Genomic DNA, 10,081 nt, shown 5'->3' on the forward strand with positions numbered 1-10,081 from the left:
ATTAGGACTTTTTTCTCATTTGATACAGGAAGATGACACCCACTGACATTTAGCAAAAAGTGGGCTCCTTAAAAAGCCAGGCCTTCTGGCCCCATCCTCAAATCATTAGTGATTCCCAGCGAGGCACCAGGTAGTGTTAGATATCAGACATCAAAAGAGGTAGAAGTTTTGAACATCCTCTGCCTCTGAATCCTGAACTCTGTCCGGTCAGTCTACTTCCTAAACACAGAATTCATTATTTTAGTTGGAAGACACAGAGTCCCACTTTCTTATTTTTCAACAAAAGAACTGAGACCCAGGGTTACTTGGAGACTTCCTGTGATGCTTAATGTTATGTGTCAATTTGGCTGAGCTATGGTGCCCAGATATATAGCCAAACATTATTCTGGATGCTTCTGTGAGGTGCTTTTGGATGAGATTAACACTTAAAGCTGTGAACTCTGAGAAAGCAGACTGACCTCCATAATGTGGGTGGGCCTTATCCAATCAGTTGAAAGTCTGATCAAGCAACAGGCTGACCTCACCCAAGCAAGAGGGCATTCTGCAGCAGACAGCCTTTGGACTTGAACTGTATCAGTTCATCCCTAGTTTCCAGCTTACTTTGCAAATTTTGGACTTCCCAGCCTCCATAATTGCATGAGCCAATTCCTTAAAAGAAATCTCTTTCTGTATATATACACATCCTATTGGTTCTGTTTCTCTGGAGAACTCTGACTAATACACTGCCCAAGGAGAAGATTTTAGACTAGGATTCAAGTCCTGGGCCTTCATATCCAGTGTCCTTTCAACATCTAATGACCTGACTGCAAATGCCACTAAGGGCAGTTGTTAAGTAGGCAAATATCACTTGTGTGTACTGTGTAGCTCCAGCAGCATGAATATTTTCCAGATCTCTCGCCTCGAGGGGAAAAGGGGGACGATCAGATTTAGACAAGAGCCAAAAGGCAGGAACAGATAACTGTTCCAGGAAATCAGGGAGCTGAGGCAGGGAGTGCTCTCCCAAAATGATGGAAGATGCCAAGATTGTACAGACAGATGGATTAAACCACAGGAAAGAGTGCTGAGGTGTAAACTGACAAGAAACAAACCAAGATGAGAGTCAAGTCCTAGGGAGACAGGGAGGGTTGTTAAGTAAGGTACAGAGCCAAGAATTCAAACCAAACCACTCAAAGCAGGTACAAATATAGACGCTAAGAGGGAGATTCAGTGATTCATCCAGCAAATATTTACTATGCATCTGCCATGTGTCAGGCACTGTTCTAAATATCATACCGAGGATGAAATGGTAAGCACTGTCCCTGCCCTCGAGAAGTCTGGAGCTTGCCTTTAGCGATTACCTGGAATAGTGATTCTCAACAAGTAAAGTAGAGGGCATCCCTTGTCATGAACTTGTTTTATGTCTTCAGGGGAACAGGGAAGAGATGAGTAGTTGTATAGTTTTTAAAAAGCACATTCCAAATGATTCTATACATTCTTGCTGGAAAACCACTGACAAAATCCATTGTTTTCATAACATAAACTACAGAAAGTAAAGTATGGGGTATTCTTCATGCAGAAAGGGCAGTTTGAGGAATATTTGCCAAGAATATTAGTGAGCATTTGCAGCTTGCTTTTGTAAACTGGCAGGGTTGGGTGGAAGAACCTTGTTGACTGCATCAAAGGGCCAGAATGAAACAGATACAGCCTCTTACTTCACTTACACATGCTCCACCTCCCGTGTCCCCACCTCCCACTCCATGTGCATACACATACTTCAACATATACATACACACACATGCTATCGGAAGAGAGTCTTTTACCCATTGCTTTATTCAGCAACACTTGACTGAGTGGCAGTGCTGGGTACTGGGAACGTGGCCCCTGCCCACATGGAGCATACCGTCCACCAGAAGAGAAAAGCAATGAGCAAATGCTTGCACTGATAAGTGTACACTGCAAACTGGATATACAGCTAGGAAGGAAAGGTACACAGTACTGTGACAGCACAACTGAGGGAGACCAGCCAGCCCTGTGTGTCAGGAGGAAGGTGCAATCAAATGACTTGACATTTTTAGGTAAAAGACATGTTCCTCTTTTCAGAGCAATGGAGACATCATATTATTCTTTTCCATCCTGTATTTTATCTACGTATCAGACAGGACGGTAGCAAGAAGAGGGTGGAGGCCGTTAAACTGTGTCAGAGTGACTGATAGAAGTGCCACGATCTTCTGAAAATGTTGCCTGAATATCACTCACACAATAAGTGTGCCTCTCCCACAGTCCTTTAAGATTTTCATAAATCCTACTTGTAAGAAAGAGCGCTTCTAACACTACCAACACGGAGGTTATTTGCAGCCTTTTGATTTTCACCAGGTGATGTGCTGTCATTACTAATTTAGTCAAATAGCTCAGCTTCAATAAGTCACTGGCCCCAGGAGTCTGAAAAACCAGAAATCAAAAAACAAAAACATACATTCTGGTCCTCGTCCGCGACCCCAAAGCCAAATTCTTGACATTTACTGATGCTTCTTTACAAGATTTCCTTAGGGAACCAATGTGTTTGTTAATTTTTAGCCTCCTTCTTTTTAGATAAATAAGAAGACAATTAGGCTCATCCTGTAGCTCAGAAGCATTTATTTATCAATGAGCATTTTTGACTACCTACTATGAACTAGGCTCTCAAGTTGTTGACAGGCTCGCAGAGATGCAAATAAATAAAAACAATAAACCAGGGGAAGTGTGAAAACGGAAGCAGAGACTAACCTCTTGACAGAGGAGAGGGTGAGGGATTGTTCCATGGGGAGGACGCTATATTAGAAGCAAAGAAAGATGGAGGGGAGTTTGCCAGGCAAGAAGGCGAGAGGAGGGTAGGAAGGAGGAGGAGTGTCTCAAGCAGAGGAAACTGCTCATGTTCAAGGGCACAGACGTGAGGAACAGCCTAGCCTGTTCATAAGCAGGAAGCTGTTCAGTATATCCTGCAATCACGAGGCATTTGGGGGGAGGGGACAGGCATGGCGAGCAGTGAGAACCGCGACGGGGCCTCGTAGCTTTGACTGCCCTGTTAAGAAGTTTGGGCTTTTCCTGAAGGCAGAAGCAATCTCAGAAGAATTTTAAGCAGAAATGATGGTGCAATAGGATTTGTGTTTCAGCAATATCACCCTGGTAACCGTATGAAGGATAAACTGGGATGGAGAGATCCAAAGTAACGTGATACACCGAGAGACCACAGCAACATTGATCTGAGCTGAGAAAGGCTGTTTCATCTAGTTTTATTACTTCCAGAGCCTTTTCCTCTACCTCAGTCCCTGATCCAGGAACATGCTTTTAGCCTGAAATTGTTGTGTTTGTTTCAAACTTCCTTCCCAATATCCAGCACTGGGTATATCAAAATAGGTGAGGGATAAGAGGAAGGCATGCTTGAAAAAGCAAATATTTCAGATTCCTTGTTGTACCTCCTCCATACCGTCAGCCCTGGAGAGTATGGTGCCTGACTGTTGGTAATCCCTGGTTTAGATTTTGAACCTTTGTTAGTCCTTAAATAGTCTCATTTAATACCATGAAAACTTGTACTTGGAGACAGATGGCATCTAATCCTCACACTTCATCTTACAGACAAAACAGAGGCCCAGCTAAGAGAAGTGACTTGGCCCAGGTTATCACATGCAGTTAGTGGCAGGGTCTAAACCATTGTTGGCACAGCATAATGGCTTATCATGATCGACTGTGAGATTTTCAAAAAGTAAGGTAAATATTACCAATATTAGTGGTTATCTTGTGTTCTAAAATGTGGGTTTTTTTAAATTATTTGCTTTTATTTATTTATTTTTTTTTTTAATTTTATTTATTTATTTATTTATGGTTGTGTTGGGTCTTCGTTTCTGTGCGAGGGCTTTCTCTAGTTGCGGCAAGTGGGGGCCACTCTTCATCGCGGTGCGCGGGGCTCTCACTGTCGCGGCCTCTCTTGTTGCGGAGCACAGGTTCCAGACGCGCAGGCTCAGTAATTGTGGCTCACGGGCCTAGTTGCTCCGCGGCATGTGGGATCTTCCCAGACCAGGGCTCGAACCCGTGTTCCCTGCATTGGCAGGCAGATTCTCAACCACTGCGCCACCAGGGAAGCCCTAAAATGTGTTCTTGACTTGGTGAGAAATGGATTGCGGTTCTGGGAAAGGAGATCAGGCATAGTCAGTCCTTAAGTCCTTACCGAGCAGTGCTGTAGTTAGCATCTACGTTACCAGAATACTTGGTGGCAAGTGACAGAAACCCAACTTTAGGTGGGTTTACCTTTAACACAAAGGGCAATTGATTGGAAACTTCATTTAAATGCATAAAGGGCTGAGCTGCAGCAGGTCTCAGGAATAATTGGAAGCCAAGCCACCCTCCATTTCTCATTTCTGCTTCTCTCTCCTGCAATAGAATCATCTTTAATCTCTCAAGCTGGCTTTATCCTTTGGCAGAGGTAAAAAATGGATGAAATGCGGTGGCTGTCGACTCTCAGACCTCACCTCTTATAACTGTGCCCAAAAAGAATGACTGTTTTTCCTCCCTTGGGAAGTCAGAATACTCTCAGAGGAAAATTTTGATTGACCTAGCTTACGAGATATTTCCCAACCCCATCAACCAACTGAGGTACTGTCACCAGAAGCCACCACAATAACCACATAGTTGTGGTGGGATCCAAGAAAAATGACCTAGGAGATAGATACTTCTACTATAAATGGTTTCACTGATGTGGTAAGTACAAACAACTGTAGAACTTGATTCTCTTGCCAATATTTAAGTTTTATCATCGTAAGGATGGCAATGTTTTCTTTGTATGAATATCATCTATCATATGCTTCTCTTTACTGCTTGTATTGATTTCTATTTAGTATATGCAAAGACATTTCCCCCAAAGAAATTTTAAGCTTAAAGAAAATGGTAACTTTGAGGTACATTTTTCTTATTCCCCCACAGGGTCTAGCATTCATTCACTGCACGTGGTGAGCACCTGAGCTCTGCTAATTCCAGTGCTAGGCGTGGTTATATTGACAGGGATGAGACGAGAAGAGCTTACTGAGGAGAGGAGACGAGAGGGCACATTAAGCGTGAAATCTGACCAATGGGAACTAATCCCTAGTCCATCAATCAGATTCCCTCTCTAGAGAATATGCAAGAAAAGGATTGGGGACTATTTTCGAATTTGCAGTAGGACCTGAAGAGCAAGTGAAGGGTCCTGGGCCTGGGACTTATAGAAAATTGCAAGGCAGAGTAATGCTGCAATAGAAACAAGAGGAAGGAATGAGTCACCCTGCATGGGGATGCTGAGGAAAGCTTTGCAATACTGACATGTGGACAGATTCTTCAAGGGTGAATACAGGTTTTCCAGGTAATAAAGGCAGACAGGCAGAAACACCAAAGGGAACTGCATATGCAAAGAGATGGCATATGGAAGCATATGGCATGTGTGCTTGGAAAGACTACTGTAATTGTAAGGAAAATAAACCTACTTAACTTATCCAAAAGGAAAAGGAAGGAAGGGAAAGAAAAAGAAAGGATAGAAGTGAAGGAGAGGGGAAGGCAATGGAGGGGAGCAGAGGAGAGGAAAAAGAGAGTTTGAAAGTGTAGAGTCTGACTCCTGGACCTCCAGGGGGCTACACACACATGGGGAGTATGGCCATTTTCTCTATCTCTAATGCACAAGTGGCAGCTCTCCATTCACTTCTCTTTTATGTCATCTCTGCCTTTCTACATTTGTCTGCTCTTTCCTAGTTTTGCTCAATATATCATTCCACTTACGCATCAGTTGCTCATGGTTTAAAATGACCACCTACCCCCAACCCTAGACCTCTGGATCCATACAACCTTTCCCTTCTCAACTCTCTAGGGAAAACAAGCAAACAGCCTGTTTCACTCTGCAAAATCTTCAAAAAAAAAAAATCCAACTTTTTGTTGGTCACCCCATGGTCTGTTTCCCTTAGACTGAAATGCATCCTTTGTCTGTTTAGTGGAGCCCCTGAAAGAGGCCTGTCCTGGTGCCCTTTAAAGTAGAAGCGCTAATAACATGGTAGATGAGTTAAAGACAACACGTTTGGTAAATGGAGAAAAGTATGGGGCAGCCTGAGCACAGAGCACTGCTTCACTTGCCATGTTGTAGGACTAAGGAATCAAACCACAACCAAAAAACATCAGCACCAGCATCTAAAAGACAGCAATGGGACCCGTTCTCCATCCAAGCAGCAGTGTTACTATGGACAATCAAGGACAACATGACAGAATAAAAGAAGATGTCAAAATCCAAGCAGGGGTGATACCAAAGCTGGAGGAGTTAGTACCACTGAATTCAGCCAGGTTAGCAATGACAATGTGACTACAGGGTATTTAACCTGGATGATGTCTTTCTCATCTGAGGTCACACTGAATGGCATATAGCACATCAATCATTTAATGTTTCATAACATTTTCCAGATTTGAAGTAGCTATTCATTATCATAGCCTAAGTGCTATCACTGATCATTCCAATACTTTGTGATACTCTTCCAAATGACGGTGGTCATGCTCAAATCTCATCTCATGATACAAGATAGTATCCTCCCCTTCTGTGCTGTGAGCTGATGGTTTATGAGCAAACAGCCAAGAGGGTGAATCTTCCTTTAAAATGTATAGAAGCAGAAATAGGGATTTTATTTAAGAAAAATAAAGTGATCTTAAGAATATGTCCTCTTGGGAACCAGAAAGCCCATAGCAATCAGCTTGCCTGGAAGCTGCAAAGCTCACCCTCCTCTCTGTCTCTCTGTTTCCTAGCATTCAAAGCTGGCAGACAGAGGAGGAGAAAAAAGTCAGAAAATGAGCATCCTTAACTCTGGAACCTACAGAATGTTCCTCTCACCTTTGCTGGGAGCTGGATTTAAAGTAAGGCTTTACTTTGCTTTTTATTTATTTATTAATTTGGGGGCTGAAGATTTGCTTATTTTTAAGGCAGAGATGAAAACAGAACTGGGAAAGAGAAGAAAAACATGTAAGTCTCTCTTCAGTAGTTTTTCTGATGCAGGAGCTAGACAGCAGCTCTGTTAGATTGGAGGCTGTTGGCAGCACATTAACATTTAACAAGTTTAAATGCAGTCAATATCTTTCTATTCAAGAATTAGAACCACCTCTTCCTAGCCAATTGTTTTAATTTGGGGTTCATTTTTGAGTTATTTTAGCCATATTTAGATTATTTGAGTTATTTTGGCCAATTCTTAGATTAGAGAAAATGGGCTTATGCCCTTTTATCTAAGAAGTAACAAGGGAAAGAGATCCATCATCATTAAAATCATCATCATCGTCATTGTTGCTACAATCATCATTGCTACTGAGCTCCCACTACATGCTGGGCCCTCATGCAAGCTTCTCACGTGCATTGCCTTATAAGAGACATAACTACTCTATAGGAGAGCACTATAACTGTCCCTATTTTGCAGATAAGTAAATTGAGGCTCTTACAAAAGTGTAAATTACCTAAAGTCACTGAGATGTTAGGCAGGGGAATTTGGACTGAAATTCAGGCCTTTCTGATTCCAAATTGTGTATTCTCAACCAGGATGCTGCACTTATTCTAAGCGATCTGAATCCTGGGGCCGTTAACTTCTGAACAGAAAATCAGCTCATAGAGAAAGTACTGGGCTAAGAGACCTAAGGTCTATGTTGCAGTCCAGCTCATCAATAAATAATCATTTGGAGGGACTTCCCTGGTGGTCCAGCGGTTAAGACTCTGCGCTCCCAATGCAGGGGGCCCAGGTTCGATCCCTGGTCAGGGAACTAGATACTGCATGCCGCAACTAAAAGATCTCGTGTGCCACAACTAAGACCCAGCGCAGCCAAATAAATAAATTAATTAAATATGTTTTAAAAAATAATTTAAAAAATAAATAATTGTTTGGACTTGGCAAGGTTACTTACCACCTGAGCCTCAGTTTCCCCAACTTTATCATGAGGGGGTTGAACAGGTTGATCTCAGTCCTGACATTCTGTGATGTGGTCATTTTAAGGACTACCCATCAATACTAGATTTCTTCCAAGGAAAAGAGTAAGCAGTCTCGGTTTCCTCATCAGTAAGTGAAAAGATTGAAATACTAGGTCTTTTTAAAAGGAGGTCAAAATTCTGTCTGGTTTTATAAAAATATACTACTTAGGCTAATGATCAACCTGTGTTTAATCTTCTCCCAAGTCCAGCAAGAACCGCTACTCCCACACCCCCTCAACCACAAGCAGGTGCACTCACCCCCACACCAAGGTCCTGCACACTCTAAAAGCCTGACCTTGCAGAAGGATAAGCAATGCTTACTTTTATAATCACATTCTTTGCTTTGTGAAAAGATCTACTAAATGGATCCTTTAAATAGCAATCTCTTTTAGAACATTTAAAAGTAATTCAATTTACTCCTTCAGAAACACATTTACCTTACCAAGCAAGGCCCACCTCTATCTCCAACCAGAGTTTTGAATAGTTACCAGTCTAATGGAAGCAGGGACATTTTGTGCTTGTAAGGGAAAAGATATGCATTCACTGAGTGAAAGTACATTCATTGCCAGCCTATTTATTGAGCATTGAATGCTGGGCTAGGTTCTTAGAAAATAAGTGTGAGTCAGATTTGTGTGGCAACTTTCCACACAGAATTTTCAAGTCCAGTGTGTTGGTAGATGATTTTTAAAGTAACAGCTTAAAACAGAATAAGTGCTATGATAGGAGAGGTACAGGTTTCATGGATACTCCTAGCATAAGCATGTCATGGGAGATTCCCTAGAAAAAGTGAACCTTGAGCTAAGACCTGAGGAATCAAAAGATAGTGAATAAAAGCAGGTGAGTGGGTGGGAGGGGGAGATTGTTCCAGGGAGAGGACAAAGCAAGTATGAAAACCAAGACAAAACAGAGACCGTGGCATACTGAAGCAGCTCATAGAAGTACAAGACAGAGTATCCAGAAAATGAGGCTGTATAGGTAGGGAGGGACCATCTCAAGAAGGGACATAAGCCTTCTTGAACATCTCAAGTCTGAGTATCCTTGTCACTTAACTTCTCTGATTTACACAAGACAGTACCTAAGGTCCCTTCCAACTATGAAATTCAGTGCCATAGTTAAAGACAGGGGATAAGATTGAGGAAATAACTTCACCTGAACTTCAGTGGAAGTGTAGAGAGACCAGGTTAGGGAGCACTCATTTGTTTTTTCAATAATTATTTATTTAATAGCTACAAATTTAGTACTTACAAATACTAAACCAATAATGCAAAAAATAAGTATACAGTCAAATTTTATGAAGGAAAATAAGGTACTGATCAAGGATATCTACCATAAGCCTACAGAAAGCACCATACTACATGATAAACATTAGAAATGTGTCAGAAATAAGGCAAGTTCAAATTCTGTCATTTTCATTCAACATTGTAATGGTGATCCTAGCCAGTGCAACAAAACAGGAAAAAATAAAAAGTATAAAGATCAGAAAGGAAGAAATAAAACTGCCAACTTTAGCAGACAATAAAATAATTTAAGTAGGAAATCTCAGAATATTTCAAACCTTTGGAATTAATAAGAAAGCACCTCAAACTCAAAGTCTGACGTAAAAAATATCAATTGTGATGTCATAAAATGGTTACATCAGAAATTGAAAGCTTGAAATGTAGTTGAAATAGCATTTCTAGTATAAGTTCTTCAAGATCTTTAAGGAAAAATTTACAAAACTTTTAAAGTATGTTTTAAACAATCTAAATAAATTGGTGATAACCGTATTTATTAGAGGAAACCAATATTACAGCAATGTCAATCCTCCCCAAATTGTTCTATAAGTTAAATGCAATTCCAAACAAAATCACAAAGCGCTATTCACAAAACATGGTAAGCTGTTTCTAACGCTTACTTGTAAAAGGAAAACGTCAAGATTAGATAAGACAAATATGACTTATAAGATATCAAAATTTATGATAAATCTATAACAATTAGAACAATATGACAGTTGCCTAGTGATAGAAAAAAAATGACCAACAGAACAAAATAGAGAGTTCAGAAACCAACCCATGACTATTTTGATACTTGAATATGATAAATCAGTGGGGAAAGAATGGACTATACAATATTGATACATAG

General features: G+C 41.0%; 1 non-coding gene across 1 annotated transcript; it reads left to right on the plus strand.

Moving 5' to 3' along the window:
• Positions 1-7,682: 7,682 nt before the first annotated feature.
• Positions 7,683-7,755, plus strand: TRNAG-CCC (transfer RNA glycine (anticodon CCC)). Its single transcript has one exon. It is a non-coding gene; the product is annotated as a tRNA-Gly (tRNA).
• The last annotated feature ends 2,326 nt before the right edge of the window (positions 7,756-10,081 follow it).

This window comes from Balaenoptera ricei, chromosome 17 (assembly GCF_028023285.1).
Source record: "Balaenoptera ricei isolate mBalRic1 chromosome 17, mBalRic1.hap2, whole genome shotgun sequence".
Lineage (NCBI taxonomy): Eukaryota > Metazoa > Chordata > Mammalia > Artiodactyla > Balaenopteridae > Balaenoptera > Balaenoptera ricei.